This window comes from Danio rerio, chromosome 9 (genome assembly GCF_049306965.1).
Source record: "Danio rerio strain Tuebingen ecotype United States chromosome 9, GRCz12tu, whole genome shotgun sequence".
Classification (NCBI taxonomy): Eukaryota; Metazoa; Chordata; class Actinopteri; order Cypriniformes; family Danionidae; genus Danio; species Danio rerio.
Genome location: NC_133184.1, coordinates 44,190,748 through 44,214,000, shown reverse-complemented (window position 1 = coordinate 44,214,000; position 23,253 = coordinate 44,190,748). Strand labels below are relative to the sequence as shown.

Below are 23,253 nucleotides of genomic sequence, written 5' to 3'. Positions count from 1 at the left end.
ATCTGGAGATCCCTAATTTATATTATCTATTATTTTATTTGTTATTATTATTATTATTATTATTCAGGATACGGATCTTAGAAAGCTACTTCTTCCTATTAAAGGGCTGACCTCCCTATACATATATTTTCAGTTCCTTCAGGGGTTGATCAAGTGTTAATTGGGGGTTCAATTCCTCAAATTTGTACACCCAAATTTATATATTAGAGAAAAATATCAAACAAACATTTAAAAAGGGCAAAATTCTAGAGCAGGGGTGTCCACACTCGGTCCTGGAGGGCCGGTGTCCAGGAGAGTTTAGCTCCAACCCTAATCAAACACGCCTGAACCAGCTAATCAAGCTCTAACTAGAAATACTAGAAACTTCCTAGCAGGTGTGTTGAAGCAAGTTGGAGCTAATCTCAGCAGGACACCGGCCCTCCAGGACCGAGTTTGGACACCCCTGTCAGAGAAGCAAAAAATAATACAATTTTAAAGTATTTTTTTCCAATATTTCTCATAAATTTCAATGAATTATCTTTTTTATTTCTAAAGATGTTCGGTAATTAAAATATTATTTTATCAAATATATCCTTTTAATGAATATGTGTTGTTAAAATGCACCAATGCATTCCATGAGAAATGGATATACAATATTTTTCTTTTCAAAATGGGGTGTACTCATTTATGTTGAGCCCTGTATATTACTGTACATGAATGCCTCCAAATGTATGCAATAAATATAACTAATTAAATTTTAGATATCTATGATTTCATTTAAGCAATCAATCCCTTTACAGTTCATTAATTACATTTTTTACAGGGATATTTTTCCCCCTCATTCACAAATCCTTGATTTTAAACCAAATATTGTATTATTTAAAAGGCTATATCATTACCATTTTTGCCCTTTTTTCAGACAAGAACAAATGTAATTCCAAATCTAATATAAACAATTGTGAGTTTTTGGATACAGAGACAATTATAGATCTTATAACGGTTGGTATATAACAGCAGCAATATGTCATTACTTGGTTATTAATGCAATATTTTCTCAAAACCCAGCCGTTGATGCCACAGCTCTTTAATAGGTTACACATGGAAAGCGCTTATGCCAAAGAAATGTGTTTTGTTCTTCTTGGCTGGAGTCCATGCATTGTGAACTTTTAGACCTGCTTAACTGCACCAATCAATATGCTGGCTCTCTATCCCTCATAAATCTCTTTAGCGTCTCTGAATGCTTGGAGGTCACTGTCTCAACTCAACACTGTTGCTGTTATGATGAAAGGATTTGTTTTAATTAAATGATCTTTAAAAATAGATTGCTGTATGTATCGGGGATATGAAATATTAATGCTGCAGAAATCCGGCTTGTGTGTGTGTGTGTGATAATATTGTCTAATGTGCCGGTTTGACTCACTTGTTTCATTGGGCAGATTTTATTTTGACTTCTAACACCAAAAAAAGATGTATCTTTCATTTAAAGAATACAGGGTAATTAATTTTTATCTATTTTGTTGTAATGCATTATGGATTATTTTAATAGCAAATTTATTATTTATATTTGACTGAAAGAAATGGGTGTTTAAATTTTCACTGTTTACTTTACAGAAATGGGGTCTACATGTATTGACATTGTGATACAGTATAAACTCACCTGCCACTTTATTAAGTACACCTGTCCAACTGCTAATTAACGCAGATTTCTAATTAGCCAATCACTTGGCAGCAACTCAATGCATTTAGGCATGTAGAGATGGTCAAGACGATCTGCTGCAGTTCAAACCGAGCATCAAAATAGGGAAGAAAGGTGATTTAAGTGAATGAATGTGGCATAGTTGTTGGTGCCAGACAGGCTGGTCGGAATATTTCAGAAAATGCTGATCTACTGGGACTTAGGGCTGCTTGATTTTGAGAAAAAATCATAATCACGATTATTTTGGTCATAATTGTAATCACGATTATTCAAAACGATTATCAGTTGAAGTCAAAATTATTAGTGCTCCTGAGAATTTTTTTTAAAAATAAATATTTCCCAAATTATGTTAAACAGAGCAAGGAATTTGAACAGTAATAGAAGAAACAGTATTAAAACAGTAGATTTTTTTTTCTTCCGGAGAAAGGCTTATTTGTTTTATTTTAGCTAGAATAGAAGCAGGTTTAAATATTTTGAAACCCATTTTAAGGTCAACATTATTAGTCCCCTTATAAGCAATATATTTTTTGATTGTCTGCAGAAGAAACTACTGTAATACAATGACTTGCCTAATTACTCTAATTATGCCTTTGAATTGCACTTTAATCTGAATGCTTGTATTTTGAAAAACATCTAGTTAAATATTATGTACTGTCATCATAGCAAAGATAAAAGAAATCAGTAATTAGAAACGAGATATCAAAACTATTATGTTCAGAAATAAGTAAAAAAAAAAACTTATTTCCATTAAACAGGAATTGGGCAGGAAAAGGGTTGCTAATATTCAGGAGGGCTAATAATTCTGACTTCAACTGTATACACCCTATATATACACCACCCTGCAAAGGAAAAATAAATAAATACAATAGAATAAAAATTTGAAACAAACTATGCTTTAAGCTTCTTCATCCTAAGAAAAACATTTTAGCCACAAAAGTATTTCAATCAAGAGCAGTGAGGAATTTTGTTCTTGTTGTTTGATTAATAATAAAAACAGACGGCAGCAGGAACATCGCGCTGTTACTTTAATGGTTTCTCTTTCATGTGTCTTTTAAATCTCAAATCGTTTGTTTATTACACAAATGGGGGTTAATATTAATAATCACCAAACACCGTGTTTTGACACCTATTTGACCATTATACTGCTCACGTTAAGATGACTTTAGATGTCTGGGCTCCTCTGCTCATCTCAATGTGCAAATGAGACCGAATGCTGACCGCATGCTTCTAACTGTGTGTGCATGCCGCACACACACATAAGCACGCGGTCTTTCGCGCTTTTGGTATATGATGCAATAATCATTTATCTTGATTAATGGTTTTTCATAATCGTTAGAAGAAAAAAAAAATCGAAAATCGGATTTTCGATTAATTGCACAGCCCTGCTGGGACTTTCACACTCAACCGTCTCTAGAGTTTACAGAAAATGTTCTGAAAAGGGCGCAAATGCTTTGTTGATGTCAGAGCTCAGAGGATAATGGCTGGACAGGTTCGAGCTGATAGAAAGGCAAAAGTAGCTCAAATAACCAATCATTGCAACCAAGGTATGCAGAAGAGCATCTCTGAACCAAACCTTGAGGCGGATGGGCAACAGCAGCAGGAGACCACACTAGTTGCCACTTCTGTCAGTTAACAACAGGAAACTGAGACTACAATTCACAAAGGCTCACCAAAATTGGACAATAGAAGATTTGCAAAACGTTGCCTGGTCTGATGAGTCTCGATTTCTACTTTGACATTCGGATGTTAAAGTCAGAATTTGGCATAAAAACATGAAAGCATGGATCCATCCTGCCTTGTATCAACGGATCAGGCTGCTAGTGGTGGTGTAATGGTGTGGGGGACATTTTCTTGGCACACTTTGGGCCCATTAGTACCACTTGAGCATCATGTCAACACCACAGCCTACCTGAGTATTGTTGTTGACCATGTCCATTCCTTTATGACCACAGTGTACCCATCTTCTGATGGCTACTTTTAGGAGAATAATGTGCCATGTCATAAAGCGTGAATCATCTCAGACTGGTTTCTTGAAGAGTAACCAGAGCTCAATCCAATATGGCACCTTTGGGATGTGGTGGAATGGAATATTCGCATCTTGGATGTGCAGCCGACAAATCTGCAGCAACTGTGTGATGCTGTCATGTCAATATGGACCTAAATCTCTGAGGAATATTTCCAGTACCTTGTTGAATCTGTGCCACAAAGAGTCAAGGCGGTTCTAAAGGCAAAAGGGGGTCCAACCTGGTAGTAGTAAGGATAATAAAGTGGCCAGTGAGTGTATACAAAACATAATGGCTAGTTTCCATTCCATAGTTTTGATTTTGCTTTATTTTATTTGGACTTGATACTGGATTTTTATGTATGGGTTTCAGTAAAATGTCAATATTTGATGATTTCTATTCTAAGATCTTATAACATTTCTTCTAAATTTAAAATAAAATTATTCTATATGTTCATAAGCGTCATGGTAAAAATGAATTGATTAAAAATAGGCTTATTACATCTAATATCTATTTCTTAACTGTTCTTAAGTTGAAAAGTGGTATTGTGTTAAGTGAAAATGTCTGAAAAGAAAAATAAATTAGGGAAAAAGTACTTTTAATGTCACAATGTTTATGTTTATGAAGAAATGCCATCAGTAATACAAATAAATGTAGAAAAAAATAAAGACAAAATAAGAGTTTAACAAAATTAATAATTATATAATAAAATAATAGAATCACAGTGCATAGAAGTAGCTGTTTAATTTCTTCCACAGTTTGTCACGTATGCTTTTAGCCTTGTCAAATGCGAAAGGAAGAGTAAGAGATGCTCCTCTCTTTAAATAATAGGCTTGTATTCTAATATGGGCTGTGAAGCTCACATAAAGAGACATCCACTCTCGCCAGATGCGACCTTCATTCTCAAGATGGTGCACCGCGGAGATCCGCCTTTTGATACAGCCTGACAGTTTGTGAACCAGTGATTTATTAGTAACCTTTTCGATGAACAAATATGTAATGAATTCTCGTTATGCTAATGACATAACTGACAGCGTTATGAATATAATATGACAAAGCTTATGTAAATTAACACATTCTGCAGGGATTTGTATTTGTTTACATTTAAGAAACATTGTCTCATTTGCTCTCTATATTTTGTTTGCACATCACTGGTTACTTCACATTAGTTTTCATCATAACATTTTACTGAGCCAAGCAAAGCCATCCGAAGCTGCTAGACACATAATCTTTGCAGTTTTGTTTTTTTTCTGGGTTAAATATACCACTATTAGTCATGCCCCATTGAATGAGTCATTAGAGGAAGGCTTGCCTCAACCGATAGCTCTATCTTTTTCCTGAGCTCTGACCCTTTTTTTCAAGACGAATGGCTTATTTCAGTAGTTGTTGAGACACTTCGCAGAATTGCACAAAAGCTCCTCCCTTAAGGGACTTTTGAATGGCCTGTAAAAAGTTGAAGTGCCTATTCTGAAGTCCCACTGGCAGATCAGGAGAGGTCAGAGAGAAACGCACTTCTTTGATTAGACTACGACAGAGACTGTAATTGCATCTGTCATTTCTTACACACTTGCTCCAGATGAATCCATGCAGGACTGATGTCAGTAAATGAGCTCAGGCTCTCTGGAAATATGTAGCCTAGCCTAGATTTTTGCCTATTGTAAAATACTTTTCCCCACGTGCATTTTATTGCACATTTTATATGACATTCACTAGAGGCGCTGTCTACATTTTTGTGAATCTGAAATGCATTATGAAGGCTACTTTTTTTTTTTTTTTTTGAGATTGAAAATGAGTTTTTTAAAAAATAGAACTAACTGAAATATTTTGTCTACATACAAAACTGACTGAAACTAACAAAAAAATATCAAAAACGACTTTCATTTTCGTCTGTATAAATTTATTTAATAATTTTACTATATGACTTGGAAGTAAATCTATTTACTTTGCGCTGCAGGTGTTTTACCTGTAAGGTACCTCAGTCTGTAAACCTGATGCCATTGGCCAGATTGAGCTGGTTCTCCTCCAGTCATCCTCGCTGTTTCTCCCACGACAAAAACAACGAGTGGACATGACAGCAGCACGGTGACAGCATTAAGTACAGAGACTTCAAACTGTTACTCACATTTTGGACACATTTGTGCCCAATAATGAGTTTTATTTTTGTATTAGTACTCGGAAAGTGAATCGGTTGAACTAGTTCACCAAATTTAATTAAAACGTTTGAAATGATTTGCGTCTCTAGTAAGAACACTTATCTACAAACTACTTACTTTTAAATATGCCTAATACCACCCTATGACTCTAAATAAACCAATATATACTGTTATTCAGGCTTTGGAACAGTACACTGAGATCAGATTTGAGAAGCGGTGAGCAATATTGTGTACGAGTGATTCAGCAGATGGTGAACCAAACACAAACAGTACATGATCAACCGGCTGTGACTGAATTAAACTAGAACAACTGCAGTGCAGGTAAACTAAAAGTTTAATTAAGAGCATCTGGTGAAAAAAAAAATTATGTTTATTTCAAAACATAATGAACTGAAACTTATCCAGCATATGTTTTACAAAGCGGATGCCCTTCCAGCTGCAACCCAACACAGGGAAACACCCATACACTCTTGCATTCACAAACATACATACACAACGGCCAATTTAGCTACAACGGTCAATTTACCTACTGCACATGTCTTTGGACTGTATGGAAAATCGGAGCACCCGGAGGAAACCCACACCACACATGGGGAGAACATGCAAACTCCAAACAGAAATGCAAACTGACCCAGCCGGGGCTCAAGCAAGCGACCTTCTTGCTATAAACAGCCATTTTTGCAATATTTTGAAATATATGTTGCATATATGACATATATTTTATATATTTGAAATCCAAACATAAACATTTACATCATTTATGTAAGTTGTATATATTGCCATTTATCAAATTTATATATGGGGTGTGAATGATAGCCTAATTAGGCCCAATCCCAATTCTACCCCTTATATCTTCCCATTACCCCTACCCCTCATTTTGCGCGTTCTCGTGAAGAGGTAGGGGTGTCCCAAATCTCTTTAGCTTGAAGGCGTAGGGCTAAGGGGAAGGCTTAGATAGCTCTTGAAACTGAGATTTTTCAGGACTACACTCAAAACAAAGGGCTAAGAAAATTTGCCTGAATACACCAGCTTCAACGGCAAAATGGCAGCACATGGAAGTAAGGAGATGCACAAATTAGTATTTTTTGTCATTATTACAAATTTTTACAACAAATGAGCTTATGTTTTGATACATTCATAACCGTGTTCGTGTTTTACCATCATGCTTTAAATAAAAAAATTAAAAAAAAAACGCTAAAATAAAAAACGCAAATTTTTGCAATCTATAATCCATAATAGTTACTCCTGTATGGCAGTCCCACAACATTCTGTGACTCGATGACACTCAAATACCCTGTCAGAAAAGTCTAACGGCTGGTAATGAATTTTTTACAGTGTCTTTTAATGTTTATGCTGTTTTAGTGTGTTTACATAGATGAATATGGACACGATTTAAATACACAATACAGTTATGAGCTTATTGCCACATTGTACCGTTATATGACAACATGATATCATTGCCTTCAGTGATTTCCTGAAGATAAATGCCAAAAAAATAACGTAACTGGAATAACTACAGCAGTCACGATCATCAATCTCACATGAAGTAAGAGATATGGTGACCTGTGCAGGTGTTGTAGTGCTGTACCATTTCTTAGTTGTAAATTTTAAAGCCCTTACCCTTCACACTTTGTTTCAAGGGCCAAGGGGTAGGGTACAAAAAGAATTAGGATTGGGCCTAGTTTAAACATTTTTTCTGCACCTTTTTTTTTATATATATATATAAATTTGTAAACAAAATAATAGAATTGGGCATACACAAAACCAACTAACAAAAATAAATATACACATCTAAATTAAATGATCTATACAGTATGAAATAATGGAATTTAGATTAAATCAAATATTCTTGAAATATTGGAAAACAATGTAGGGATAAAAAAAGGTACAAAAACAACGAGTTGCAACCATCCATGAACTCGTCCATGTATTGGGCATTTCCTATTGATAACCTTATGTTCTTTAAACTTACAATTTTTCTCCAGCCAATTTATGCATCAGTCTGCAGGTCTGCACTTGTCTTGTAGCTAATCCACAAGAGATGACGATTATTAGGTTAAACGTTCAGGATATGACTCCATTTAAGGTTACATTTCAACACTTTGGAAATGGACAACAACTCCTAAGTAGCACTAGAAAGTGTTCTCACGCGATCATGTTACAGTACGTGCCTTTTTGGAAAATGCACATGGAGTTGCAATGAATGTTTGCAACCGTGCACATGCAGAACACTCTTAAAAGCCAAGGTACATGGTTATTGGGAAATCCAGCCCTGATTGTTTGCAAAAACATATGAAAAAGCATAGGATTGCTTTTCAGAGATGTGTTTGTGACATGGCAAACTGTACCAGGGCTCCAAATGTTTCATAAAGCAGTAAAATTCTATTTTTTGACAACGGAAATATTGCTAGTTTATTTTCATTTCTTCTTTTCTGTTCTAAAAAGTGGTTGTTTCTTTTAGTGACACAGCACATCTTCCTGTATATGCGTTCTGTGCAGCAAATAAGAAATTACGGGTTTTTTAGCAATAAATAGTCAGAAAGGTTTCTGGTTTTCAAATACTCGTCGATACCGATAACAGAATGTTTAGCAGTATTTGTGGCATTTCCAATAGAAGTATCAGAGTTTGAACAACAGTAGTTTTGTTGCAGGTGTCGGATGCATGTTCATGAGAAGGCAGAACTTGTTCCACTTAGCGAAAAACTGATCTAAACTCTTCCCTACACCCCCCAAAAAGTGTTTTCAAATGCAAACGAATGAGAAAATGGCAATGCAAAGTTTCCCCATGATTTTACATTGGTTTTATATCTTTTTTTCAAGAGTTCACACTTAGATATTACTCGATAATATTAGCAGGTTTAGCATGCTGTCCTGGGAGAGAACCCTGATCTCTGAGATAATTGATAAATAGCTAATATAGGTTGGTTTTTGAACTTAAATGGTTTGTTGCAATCGGTTTCTTAAATGGTTTGATTTACCTTAACTTTTCCGGTTTTACAGTGCACAAGATTAGGTAGTTCTTAAGAGCTCCCCCTGGTAAAGGAGGAAAGGGGGAGATTGGGTGGATGTGGGATTCTTCAAAAAACGAAGATAAGGCAATAATGCTAGATGGGATGTTTAAAGTGAGTTTGAAATAAGCCGATTGGCTTGCTGACGATTTTGGATGAGAGATCAGCTGCGATCAGTCATTTCACATGCTCCTCTCGAAATTAGTTTGTGACACTTCCCTTGTGGAATTGTGGTTCACTAACCTTGAATCCAAGCTCACTAAAGCTCCCAAGTACAACACCGTACAAAGTGAGCTACTGAGCAACTGACCACCTTAGAAGCATTAATTCTATGCAGTCAAACATTAGTTGAAGTACGTTCTTGCAGTTTCGCAAAAATTCAGGATAAAGCATGTACTAATGTGAAGCTGTGTCACATAAAATTTAGATTAACATGGTTTAAACTGCAGTAAATTCACAAAAGACATAAACTCAGCTTTCAGTTTGTTAAATGTGACGTCACGCGAAGTGGCTTCGGGGTCCAAGCGCTCTATCAAACTGTATGGGGTGACTCATTAAATGGTAATAATAAATACTTACAAAGCAATGTAATACTTTACGAATATTCACGATCGCAATATACAGTTGAAGTCAGAATTATTAGCTCCCCTTTTTATTTTTTTCCCCAATTTCTGTTTAATGGAGAGCAGATTATTTCAACACATTTCTAAACATAATAGTTTATAATAGTAACTTAGTAACTCATTTCTATAATAGTAACTCATTTCTAATAACTGATTTATTTTATCTTTGCCATGATGACAGTAAATACTATTTGACTAGATAATTTTAAGCCACTTCTATACAGCTTAAATTGACATTTAAAGGCTTAACTAGGTTAATTAGATTAACTAGAAAGGTTAGGGTAATTAGGCAAGTTATTGTATAACGATGGTTTGTTCTGTAGACAGTCAAAAAATTAGCTTAAAGGGGCTAATAATTTTGTCCTTAAAATGGTGTTTAAAAAAATAATAACTGCTTTTATTCTAGCCAAAATAAAACAAATAAGACTTTCTCCAGAAAAAAAAAATTATCAGACATTCTGTGAAAATGTCCTTGCTCAGTTAAACATCATATAAATATTTCAAAAAGAAGAAAAAAAATCAAAGGGGGGCTAATAATTCTTACATCAACTGTATATATATCCATGCCTAATATCCGATGACCAGAAAGTGAATAATTTTTATAAATTGTAAAAATGTTGGTAATGGTATTTGTGATGCAGCAATTCCAGAGACAGATGTGTATACTATGATTTAATATAAAATTCACCTTATTGTGTGATGTGACTAAAAAGTGGTCATAAACAAATATTTTCTCAATTCAAATGAGTAGCGGCTTGGACCCTGAAAAAGTATTCCCTACATCAGCGATACATCTGGACAAGCGGATTGCCTCTTCCTCATGCTGCTGCTAATGCATTAAACACCTTTAACCAGAACTGGGCTATTATACTTTAGTTTAGTTCACTTATCTTTTTGTTTAGCCTTTAGTTTATTCTTGTATTTCTTATTGCTTCTGGTCTCTGAGGGCTGCCAAACAAATTTCCAGTGTTTTATTATTACTATGACAATAAAGATTCTTTATCCTTTATTCAAATGTGTTCATATGGCAGCTGTATTGCTCAAACACTGTATAAAAGGGTAAAGATATATAGAGTAACTACCCTGGGTCCTTGTGTGGGTGGGAAAAAGCTGGGTTAGATTAAGGGCGCCTACACTTTTATATTGCATCAGAAAATGCTGTGAATACATCGATTTCAATAGCATTGAAGTCAAAAAAAGCATGAGGGAAACAATGTTTTTTTCCTATGAAAGTGACAACTCTGAGCCAATGGGAATATCAGTAAGGCATGTTCAGGAGCATGTTCCTGCTTGATTTCAAACTGTCATAACTCTTTTATACCTTTAAACAGGTGTAAACAGTTTCCACAGTACTAGGAAATTGCAGTTAAAGTGCAGATGTTATGTCATAATTTGTACTGTTAGTCAAAGTCATTACTCAAATTTAAAAGTAAACACTTTTTTTAGATTATCAATTGACTATAAACATGAGACTAAAGACGTTTTAGTTGTAGAATGTTTGATGCATAATCAATGCTACTAAGAAAGACATTTTGCTGTCAAGATCAGTGTTTCATCCTTTGCTCTACACACATACTGACTACTGAAGAATCAAGTACTTGATTAAACTATATTTTTCTACAGCAATGGTTATTAATAAAACTCTAAAACGTAAGTCTGTGTTTGAACTAGTTCACCTAAAAACTAATAATGTCATGATTTACGTATTCTAATTCTTTGATGTCTGGATAACTTTTTTTTCATGGAATGCAACAATTATTGATTTTGTTCTTACAACAAAGGTGAATTGAGACTATAGTCACCAAGCTAGATTTCAAAAACAAGTATATGCAATAACTAAATACATCCCTCTCTGTTATTTTCAAAAAGGCTTATAAGGCTTTGTAAGACCTCTACATAACTTTTATGAACCTTTATGATGCTTTCCTGTTTCAATACTCTATAATGCTTTATAGGCACAGAACTTGAAAACTTGAAGTTAGGGCTGCACAGAATATCCTTTCCGCATCGATATCGCAATGTGTCTTTCCACTATAGTCACATGGCAAGATGTGTTGTGTTAAGTTTACATAGACATTAGAATGAAATTATTTGTCTATCTAAGTAAGACATTAATATGATTCAAGTGTTTACAAGAGTTTCATGTAATTTCAGGTGTTTAATTTTTAACTTGTCGACTTTAACTACGGTTTGGCACTTTCACTTTCATTCAGGAACATTTTATTCATGATTTTCGATTTCTGTATAGTTTGATTATGACCTTGCCGGTTCATTCCGCTGTGGCGACCCAAGATTATTAAAGAGACTCAGCCTAAAAGAAAATGAACGAATGAATGATTTTGACCTTAATCGGATTAAATGAATCAATCGCTTTTTACATCGTAGACTCTTAATCAGAGTATTGTCTTAATCGTATTAAAATCGTATCATAGTTGATCAGAAACCACAGGTTAAACAGTTACAGGTCACTGCAGAATTGAACCATAATATATTGAAAGATTGTCATTTGTATGCATTTTTATTAATTCCAGGAACTGTTTGATCATTTCAAGATAAAGCATTTTAAGTTTAAAGCGTTCAGGCACAAAAAAAATTGTGTGATTTGTAACTAATAAATATTATTTTTACTGGCCTATTTAAATGATGAAGACTTATTCGTTGTTATTTTACATTTAATTATTCAATTAATTTATCTAAATACTGTTAGACTCCCCCCAAAAAACCACAAATCATGGGCTCTATTTTAACAATGTAGGTGCAAAGTCTAAAGCGCATGACGAAAAAGCATTAATAAAGGCATGTGCGTAACCACTTTTGCTATTTTAAGAATGAATATATAAGCTCTGCGCCCCTGCGCATGGTCTAACATGGTTGTGCTTATTATCTTAATGATATCTGGATGTGTTTTGAGCATAACGTGCATTAAACTAATCAGAGTCAGTTGCATCCCACCTTGGTTGCTTTGTACATGGCGGTCTGTAAGTGAAAAAATTGAACACTTCACTAGTGAGAAAACAGACTTAAACAGAGTTAAACAGACCATCTGCAGCACAAGGATAGAGAATGAGTCTCCTCCATTTGGCCTCTTTACTTCTCTTTTACTTCTTTACTTTGGTGGATAAGGAAACAGCTATGTACGCACTCCACTGAAGACATCTATTAGCCTACATATTTAATTTGGTTTGTTAAGCACAAAGATTTGCTTCAAAACTATTTATAAATTCAGATCTAACTTCCAGCAAATGAACAAATGAAAAATAATTGCGAAATGTGGTAAAAAAAACACATTATAGTTATATTCAAACACACATCCTATGCCCCATATGATCCAAAACCTGACTGGTGTACAAATCTAAACCTGTTTTTATTAAAACAAATATAAATATGCATATTATTAATACAACTACTACTAATAATATTATACAAAAGCAAATTGTCATGAATAAACTAAAATAAGCATGAATAAACTGGTGAAATTGTATTCATATTGCAATATAAACAGCAGAGAAAAAAGACGCAATGTCAGATTTTTCCAATATTGTGCACCCTACTTGGATTCCTCCATTCCCTTTCATTGTCATCAAAAAAATGTATGAGCAATTTTTTTTTTCCTTGAAGAAAGCAATACAGGTTTAACAAGTAACAATGATGGTGGGAAAACTGTGACTTACTTTTTGGTGAAATATTCTTAAGTGCCATTGTTACATTAAAATAATTATGAATGACACTTTAAACAGGAAGTGAAGCAACATTTATTTTGGGCCTTTTAGTCATATTAGTATAAAGAAACACTGTTCATTTTACTGTTTTATTTGGATGACATTTAAGGCTAAATGACATCTATGTACTTTGTAACACATAACAATGTGATACTTTCATAGTGAAATACTCTTGCTAAAAAGTTTACCTCTGCCCTTAAAGCATATCTGATCAATTTCATCAGTGCATCCCTTGTGTGTTGGCACCATAAGAGAGCAGTTTGGTGGGAATTGAGCCCACAGAAAGCAGATTTCCACAGAACTGAAACATCATCATGATGTTGGAAGCAAGCCCACATAAATGGCTTATTTGATAGCAAAAATCCCAATAATTCCAGTTAATTTTCCTTTAAAAAATCAGCACACATCATGGAAAGAAAGTTTGCCAACTGTGTCTAAGCCTGTGCTTGATGAATGCCATATCAGAAGTTCCACAATGACTCCTCGAGATGACCTCATTGGTTTTCTTTCATTACAAAACAGCTAAGCAAAAGGGTTGAGTCAAGGCACGTTCTGACATTGTTCTTTGTCTCCTTGTCAGCTCACGAAAGAACTGTATTAAGATCACATATCAAGATTATTGCAAATGCCCTCTTGGCTGTTTATTACTCACAGTGCTTCAGCATGGTTCAATGGTTTTAATGTTGCATGCCATAGGCTTTGCATTCAAAACACTAGATAAATGACAGGATTAATCACGTTTTAATATTACCAACAAACGTTTGTCCATACATTGGAGACTTATTTGATTTCTTTGTTGCAGGATTGTATTTTACTTCCATGCCAAAATCAGCTATTGTAACTTTTGCATGACATCATCTCGTTTCCAATCCTTTCAATGTGTGAGTATATGTGGTAGTACTTGCCTAAAGCCATCTGTAATAAATCAAAGTATACGAAGAAAATAAAAACATCTATTAAGGGTAGTCAGTTTACTTGGAGCCATGGTAAAAAATAAAAAACACCCCCCGGCAGCTATTTACACATAGTAGACATGCAGGTACAGGTCCTATGTAGCCTACTTGAATGGGAAACTTCAGAATCCGTTGGTTGTGCTTACATTTTATGAGATCTAACATACATGGCTTTTGTTTATTACATCTTTTAATGCTAAAATCAGAGTAGCATCTTATTTGTTTAGTTTATAGTATGGTCAGCTCAAGACCGACTATCGTTTTACCAAATAAGTGGCATTGTAAGTCCCCACACTTTTTAGCGCAATACTTTTTTTAACAGAACGCTGCATGATTTATAATGTGATATTTGTGCATCATTATTTGAAACATTCCCCCTTGCACGCTAGCAAAAATCATTCTTTAGCCTTTTCTCTCAGAAAGTTATTTGCACAAAATGTCTTTGTATTTGTTTTAACTAAAGTTGTAGAAACCTGAATCCACCGGCATCTGGTGTTTTTGTGATATTCAGTTGTTTGTAGTTCTTTTTAGGCCTTATTTTTTTTTCAGACTGAGAAAACAATTGACTAATTCAGTGCTGACACCTTGTAGACATTAACATGTACAAAAGCAGTACACCTGAAAAAAAAAGTAATTACTCACTTACTTAAAAAAGTAAATAAACCTGTTGTAATTTGAAACTGTTAGTTTGACTTAAGTTTTACAATCATGTACATAGTTCATTTCAAGAGTTCAAACTAAGTTGATAATTAGTTATAAAGCGTGTTTGGCATACTGTCCTGGGAGAGAGCCCGGAGCCTGTAAGAACCTCGAGCACGGGCTTTCTCCTGTTTGCAGGTTGAGAGGGGAGATTGAGCTCAGGTAGATCTCGAGAACTCCCCTGCTTATTTATGGCTAATGGCAGATCAGGGATTGCTATGGAGAGCTATACTGCTGATTAAAAGTTGATCAATGGTGCCAATTTGGTTTGGTCAATTTACCTATGTCGCATGTCTTTGGACTGTGAGAGGAAACCGGAGAACCTGGGGGAAACCCATGAGCGTGCGAAGAACATGTAAACTCTGCACAGAAATGTCAACTGGCCAAGTAAGGACTTAAACTGGTGACATTCTTGCTATGAGGCAACAGTACTAACCAATGGGCAACCGTGCCACCCTGTCAAGGAAAGGGGAGGAGTAGGGGTGGAGGGGAGATTCTTTTACTTCACTTTACTTCACTTATTAAGAACTTTAAGGCAGTTGGTTTGCTCACTTATTTTAATTAAAGTCAACAAATCATATTAAAAGCAACATGTTCACTCACTTTTTAAAGTCAACAAAAGCTGTGCACATGTACTTTTGAAGGTCAAGCTGTGTACTGCGCTCATAGCAAAATTTGTTTCAGTGTCAATGTACTAGGGGTGGACAATACATCATTTCAGCATGGATAACGCAAGTAGTGCACATTACTAAATTATAGTTGACCAGGAAACAGGATGTTCATGTCTGGTGACTAGGCTGGCCAATCCTGGAGCACCTTGACCTTCTTTGCTTTCAGGAAATTTGATTTGGAGGCTGACGTAATTCTGAAGTATTTATGTGAGAATGTTGGGTCCATGTAGGTTCCAATAGGTCTTCTGCAGTATTTGTTATGATTGAGATGCAGTTCAACAGATGATTCATCTGAAAAATTATGCAACTTTTTCAAATGATCAACTAGAAGTAAAGTTATTATTTGTTGCTTTTACAACTGGGATCAACAACAAGACTTTTGTCAAGTAGTATACATTTCAAAGTGAAAAGAAAAACAAGATTTACCTACCCTGCTGGCAGATAATTTTACTTGTTTTAAATAAAAAAAACCTCTTAATTTTGACTTATTTCTTCAAAAGGTAAAAATAAAACAATATTTTGACTTTATCGAATTAAAAAATATATATATTTTGACTAGAAACGAGAAAAAGCAAAGCAAAAAAGCTTTTTTGCATTGTGATTATTTCATTTCTCTACCTGAATACCATTTAACTCCCCAGAAAACCATCAAATAATGCTATTAAAACTATCTTGTGCAACTGTATTCATATCACAGTATTCAACATAAAAAATAAAACACTGCAATAACAGATTTTTTCTATATCGTGCAACTGTACGCATAATACATGTAAAAAGCACTATAATATACTTTGGACCTTGCACACAAGACATCTAAATTCTTTTTGATTTAGTGGAACATTCTGTTTTCAAGAATATCATCTCTTTCAGTGCACTGTTTCAGTGGTCTGAATTATTGTAGAAAAAACAGTCAACAGATCTCAGTTCATGGAGACCTTGTTTGATCTTCTGCCTTAACTCATCTCATCATGCCACTAAACTAGCACCACAGTGAGGTTTCTCTCTTCAGATTCTACTGCTCTGACATTTGGAGCTCTGGAATGGTATTCGTGCCTGCATAGACAAATATTGGGTCTCATCGTCCCTCTGACCTTGAAAGCTTTTGTACCATGATTGATGATATTTCACAATTACATTGTGTTTTTCAAGCATAATCCGTTATACAGGGAATAGTCTACTCTCCCTGTGCTGCAGGTCATATTTGTTGTCAGTATTTTTGCTATGTCATTATTGCTAAGAGTTTGTGGACTGTTTGAAGTCAAGCAGGTTATCAGAACATTTCTAATTGGTCACAGATGAGGAGATATGACTACTTACATAATCAGTGGATCAGTTTTTTGTTGTCTATGTAAAGCTAAGGGCATGTGAAAAAGAAATCAGATATTTATCCAGAAAAGATCATTTTTAATACTAAATTAGTTTGAGGGAGTTGCACCATGCACATAGGGTTGTATTGTACAGTAGCAAAGGGCACCTTTGACTTCAATTGTAAGCAAAGTATACACTTTCAAACGATTAATTTTCAACAGATGTTATGAACATATACAGTAACATAAGGGTACGACAAACTGTGATCATCAGTTTTGAAGAAAGTTACCTTTAAAAGTAATGCATTACAATATTGAGTTACTCCCCCAAAAAGTAATAACTTTCATTACTTAGGCCCAATCTCGATTCTACCCCTTAGTCTTTTCCCTTACCCCCTACTCCTCATTTCATGTGAAGGGCTAGGAGACAGGTGTCCTAATTCTCTTTAGCTTGAAGGTGTAGAGCTAAGCAGAAGGGCTAGATAGCCATTGAAACAGATTTTTTTTATGTACCACACTTGAAACCAAGGAGTAATACAATTTCCCAGAATACGCCAGCTACAATGGCAAAATGTCGGCACATGAAATGCACAAATTAGTGTCACTATTATGAATTTTTACAACAAGCAAGCATGTTTTAAATCAATTCATGACACCGTTTGTGTATTACGAAAAAAAATACAAAAACAAAAACCGCAAAATTTTGCTCTCTTTAATCCCTAATAAGCTCCTGTATCGTAGTCACCCAATATACTTTTACATCTGATTTTCGATTATACTCGAACACCATGTCAGAAATGTTTATAAATACCAAAAATAAGATAAATACCAAACAATAACGCAACTAGAATAACTACAGCATTCGCCATCTTTGATCTAGTATGAAGTAAGAGATTGCGATGACATATGATGACATGTGCAGGTGTTGTAGTAGTGTCCCATTTCTTAGGGGTAAATTTGAATGGAAGGGGTAGGGGTGCAAAAATAGAATCGAGATCGGGCCTTAGTTTTTTTTTTTTTTATTATTTATTTTATGGTAAGTAATGCATTACATTACTCTTGCGTTTCTTTTTATTCCCTGGATGAGGCTTGATCTTTTTTTCGTTCCTTTTTTAATAGAGCAGTTCTGAAATTAACACACACTGTATAACCTACACCTTCATTTACCTTTAAAACCTTTTAGCCAGCACTCACTTTTGGTGATTAACACCTACCTAAATTTAAATAGTAACAGTTCTTGACCCCAGTAAGCTACAAACAAAAACAAAAATAGCTATCATTGGAAATAAGACATTACATTATGAGATACATTATGGGGGCGACGCAGTGGCGCAGTAGGTAGTGCTGTTGCCTCACAGCAAGAAGTTTGCATGTTCTCCCTGAGTTTGCGTGGGTTTCCTCCGGGTGCTCCGGTTTCCCCCACAGTCCAAAGACATGCGGTACAGGTGAATTGGGTTGGCTAAATTGTCCATAGTGTATGAGTGTGTGTGTGAATGTGTGTGTGGATGTTCCCCAGAGATGGGTTGCGGCTGGAAGGGCATCCGCTGCGTAAAAACTTGCTGGATAAGTTGGCGGTTCATTCCGCTGTGGCGACCCTGGATTAATAAAGGAACTAAGCACGACAGGTAAATGAATGAATGAAGTACATTATGAAGTATTGACAAAAGAAAATTTGTATTGTGTTCAATATTTGTTTTCCCGTATACAAACACAGGAAAACATTAATGTAATGACCTAGAAAAAAATATGCTTTGAAAGCCAAGTGTCTTGTGATTTTATATTTTAAATTTGATAAAGATAGCATGCAAAATAGGGTTTCTGTGAAATGATTTTTGAGGCTATATCTGTGTCTTTCTCTCCCTCATCTGCAAATGTAGACTATATTTTCTCAAAAATGACCTTCCCAAACTAAAACAGTAACATTTGCTGAATATTTTGGTCTACATTCACAGTTCATGTATCTTTGGAAAGAAGACACATTTGGCTTTATTATCCATCATCTACAGTATATAATGCTTAAAATGAAAAAAAGTTATAGATGCTTAAAAACACGTCAAAAAATATATATATTTTACAATAATGTTGTCTAAGAACTTCCTTACTCCAGATTTATACATGCCTTATATAGAGATTATTGAAACTTTAAAGCAATGTGTTTGCTACTTTTTTACTATTTGTCTTAAGCAAAATCACTATCCATTGAGACAATCCCCTTTTCTTGGATGTGTTCAAAATAACAAACACATTCTGACTGTGTTATTCATTGTGACTAATTTTAATTTAGCAATTTATTTTTTAAAAGCTAATTAATTAAACTATTACTTATTTTTTAAAAGTAATTTATTACTTTACTCGTTTCTTGGAAAAGCAATATTATTGCATTACCCCAACATACGCACATTTTTTTTGTATCGTTATTCAATTCAACAAAGTAAGTTTACACAATAAGCTACATTACAAATTAATAATAAATACAATAATACAATAAAATAATAAATAAATGAGCGACACTTAATTCAGAAAAAAATGAAAACTAAAAAAAAAAGAAAAATAAATACATATAGTGGTTCTGAGTGGAAAATTCTTCTCTTAAAATTCTCTTAAATTCACATGCTAAAGTATGTCAGTGATTGTTCCTGAATGACAATGTTCATATTCTATTTTTCTATAATAAATATTCTCATTGAAGAGGTAGTTGGAGACATTTCTTGATGCATGGTTTTGTCAGCCATGTTAAATTTATGCAGTCATAAATAATAAGTAAAGAGAGCCATCATAGAGGACAATCTAACAGAATTACAAAAAGGGCCAAAGCTGTATGCAGCACTACACCTGTAATGGTTAAAAATGACTTTCAAATAAATTTTAACTGTAGACATCATAGATCACAGCATTTAACAAGCGACTGACTGAAAGTGACCATAAATATCCTTGAACATTACAAATCTGTATTTAATGCGAGCCCTCCTAAACACCCAGAAAGCACTCTGATTTATCCGCCATATATGTATTCCTGCCTGCACGCTAACATCAACTACCTTGCAGACATCAGTGCTATCAATTCCCCATTTTTTTACTGCAGGATGTGATAAGGCAGTTAAGCTTTTTACCTTAGACAGTTAACTTGCTTTACAGAATACCATTCAGTGCTGTGGGACACTTTCCCCCTCTCAGCCTTATGTTTTACGTATGGCCACATTAGGTGTCCCAGATGGTCAAGCAGACCGGTGGCCACACGCTCATTTAAACAGCCCGTATCTTCTCATGCAGTCAGTTGTGGACCTGACAATGATTAATTGGGGTTTACGGGATTATTTGCTTCAGCGAGCCCTGAACTGCAGACCTCAGATAATTGCACGAGGTGACAGCGAGGCTGTCCCGCAAGAGTTTCATGGGATCCGACGCAACAAGGTTTACTAGGTCACCCATTGTTGTTATCTCTGTACGGTTGTAGAATAAACAAGTTGTGACCTATGTGGGATTTTAAGGTATTGGAGATAACCAAGCCGTTCCAAGGTGCGGAGGATTTTGTAGACAAAGATGCCACTGGCAAACAGGCCTAGACGTAGATCAGGTCTGGACACTTGATGACAGCGAGTCAAAAAAGTCAAACTAGGATACAAGTCAGTGCACATGATAAACAAATCAAAACACACAAGTGTTGTTTCTCCATACTTTCTACAATCTCACTTTAACATGCAGAGACACGTATATTAGTAAACCATTCATTTATTCACTTTCCTTCAGCTTGGTCTCTATTTCAGAGGTCACCACAGCGGAATGAACTATTCCAGGATATGTTTTACACAGCAGATGCCCTTCCAGCTGCAACCCAGTATTGGGAAACAACCATACACACTCATACACTACGGACAATGTATTTTATTCAATTCACCTTTAGCACATGTCTTTGGACTGTAGGGGAGCATCCGGTGAACACTGGGAGAACATGCAAACAGAAATGCCAACTGGCTTAGCTAGGACTCAAACCAGTAAACTTCTTGCTGTGAGGCAACAGTACTAACCACAGAACCACCGTGCCACTCTATTGGTAAACCATTTAATAAAGGTTAATAAACAATATTTTATCAATTATTAATATTAATTATCAATAAACAGTTTGAGTGAACATTGTAGCTCTGTGATACGTTTCTAGTTACTGTAGCACAAAACAACTCAACTAGTGGGTCAACCAGTTTGGACACTTGGTCAGTATTTTTTGTATTATATATTGATTCTGACTATTTGACAGGGCCGGATTAACCAATGGGCCTTATGGGCACAGGCCCAGGGGCCCGTGCGCACTAGGGGCCCCTGCGAGGGGGGAGAAAAAAAGACAATGTCGGAGTGTCTTTTTAGGCTAATTGCAAATAGCGCATGTAGTTAGACTAAGCTATTCAGGGTTTACGCCCATCGATGCCTGATTGATAGGACAAGATGAGTGAAGAGCACTGTCTTAATACAGTCGCAGTGGCGCACCTTGTAAGGCACACGGCATCATCTTTTGATGCGATTAATCATAACATCGGTTCGAATCCACCATCAGCTGACCTCGTGCTACTTTTTTTCTCCCCATTACATATCAGATTGGAAATATATTTATTTTTAACAGGAAAGAAACATTTTTTAAAAATAATGCAAATTGTGATATAAAGTCACAAGTGTCTCGTGGGTATTTAATAATGTTTAGCCTTATTATAGGCGCCTGCCGCGCCTCCCTCTCTTCAAAAACTATATTGCTCAGACAACTGTATTTCCTCTGAGCAAAAAAATCGCGATCACATATTAATATTATTATTATATTTAAATTGCCTTTCTTTCTTTAGTTAAACAGAATGCTGTAATTGGTCAAGCGCGGAAACATCAGTTTTGTAATAACCCGCACTAAACTGAGCGGACTTTAGTGTAACGTTATATCTGTCATAGATCAAAAATGAGTGGACAAGTGGATTTAGCAAACGCAAGAGAAAGAGGAGAGGAGGCATCTTTATTGAGGCATTTTCCATACACACCTTCTTTAAACAGACCCATGATCAGGAGAATGAGGGTACAGAAGAAGACGTTATGCTAACTTTAAATGATGAGTAGCTAGCATTAACCAGGCGGAGGAGGCTAACGGCAGCGCAGCGCGGACTGGATTCATCGTGTGAGAGACAGACAGAAAGGGAGAGAGAGAGAGAGAGAGAGAGAGAAAGGCCCAGAAGAGGAGAGAGAGGGGAGAGAAGAGGTATAGTGTGTGTGATTTCGGATACTTTTAGGTTTATAATCAAGTCTTCATCACGAGAAGAGTAGAGAAAATACAGGGAGAGGAGGAGATACAGTAAATCAGTGTTTGTATTATGAAAGACTCAGATTCATAGAACTCAGATTCATAGAACTGGATTGGAGAAGCATTGTGCGTTATATGCCATGGCAATAATATGCTTTATAAGTTTGTAAAAGCAATACATTAAAATACCCTTAAAAAAAAAAAAATAAATAAATAAATAAATATATATATATATATATATATATATATATATATATATATATATATATATATATATATATATATATATATATATATATATATGTAGTTTTATTAGTATTTTTATTTAATGCATTGAAAAATAATTTAAATCTTTGCAGACTATAAATACATATGTACTATATATCATTTATTTAAATATGTGGGCAACAAATTAGATTTATTTTATTTAAAAATTATTATATTATCCTTATTTTTTAAATTCAACTATAGGGGTGCGGCCAGGTAGGGGGCCTTACAAGATAATGTGCCCAGGGGCCCCTGAGTTCTTAATCCGGGCCTGCTATTTGAGGAAAATTCTTATGCAAATATTTGCCACGAAATACACCGCTAAAGTAGCATCCTAGCCAGTGCTTAATTTGTGCAAAAACAAACTGGATCTGACACCTCTGAAATCCTATCCGGCACCTCATTTTACCAATCCCCCTCCTCACATGCAGCCCCGCCCTACCCTGCTCTGCTCTTCACTTTCTTCCGCGACTCCCCAACCCTCTTCACTTTTTCTTTGCAACAACCCCCCCCACCCACCCATCCCCTCTCCTCCTTTCATCCGCGACTACTCAACCCCTTTTCGTGAAGCACCCAACCCCATCCCCTCTCTCCCTCTCTTCGCTTCAGTCCGCAACACCACTCCCTCCTCTGGTAACATGCTGGATCCATTCTTTTCGGGGACCTCGCAATTTACAAATTAAGCACTAGTTCTAGCATGAAGTGAATCTTTTTAAAGTTTGCTAAAAAAGTTTAATTAGGTGCGTTTGCATCAAGTTGTTAGAGTGACTGACTGTGTATTGGTAACCTAGTAACCAACAGTAAACAAGGCAAGCATAATGTATACAATTGATGAGTGATGTCTGAAATGTTTGCTAAATCAGTTTTATTTGGTAAATGTCTTTCCATCTACCATTATTCACATCC

The 23,253-nt window shown here is 35.4% G+C and overlaps 1 protein-coding gene and 1 long non-coding RNA gene across 4 annotated transcripts in view; one reads left to right on the top strand and one right to left on the bottom strand.

The window, feature by feature from the left end:
* The window catches only part of tfpia (tissue factor pathway inhibitor a), a 63,919-nt gene that overhangs the window by 2,691 nt on the left and 37,975 nt on the right, over window positions 1-23,253 (top strand). The window lies entirely within an intron of this gene.
* Window positions 1-23,253, bottom strand: part of LOC103911686 (uncharacterized) — a 42,481-nt gene that overhangs the window by 18,775 nt on the left and 453 nt on the right. The gene's annotated exons all lie outside the window — the stretch shown is intronic.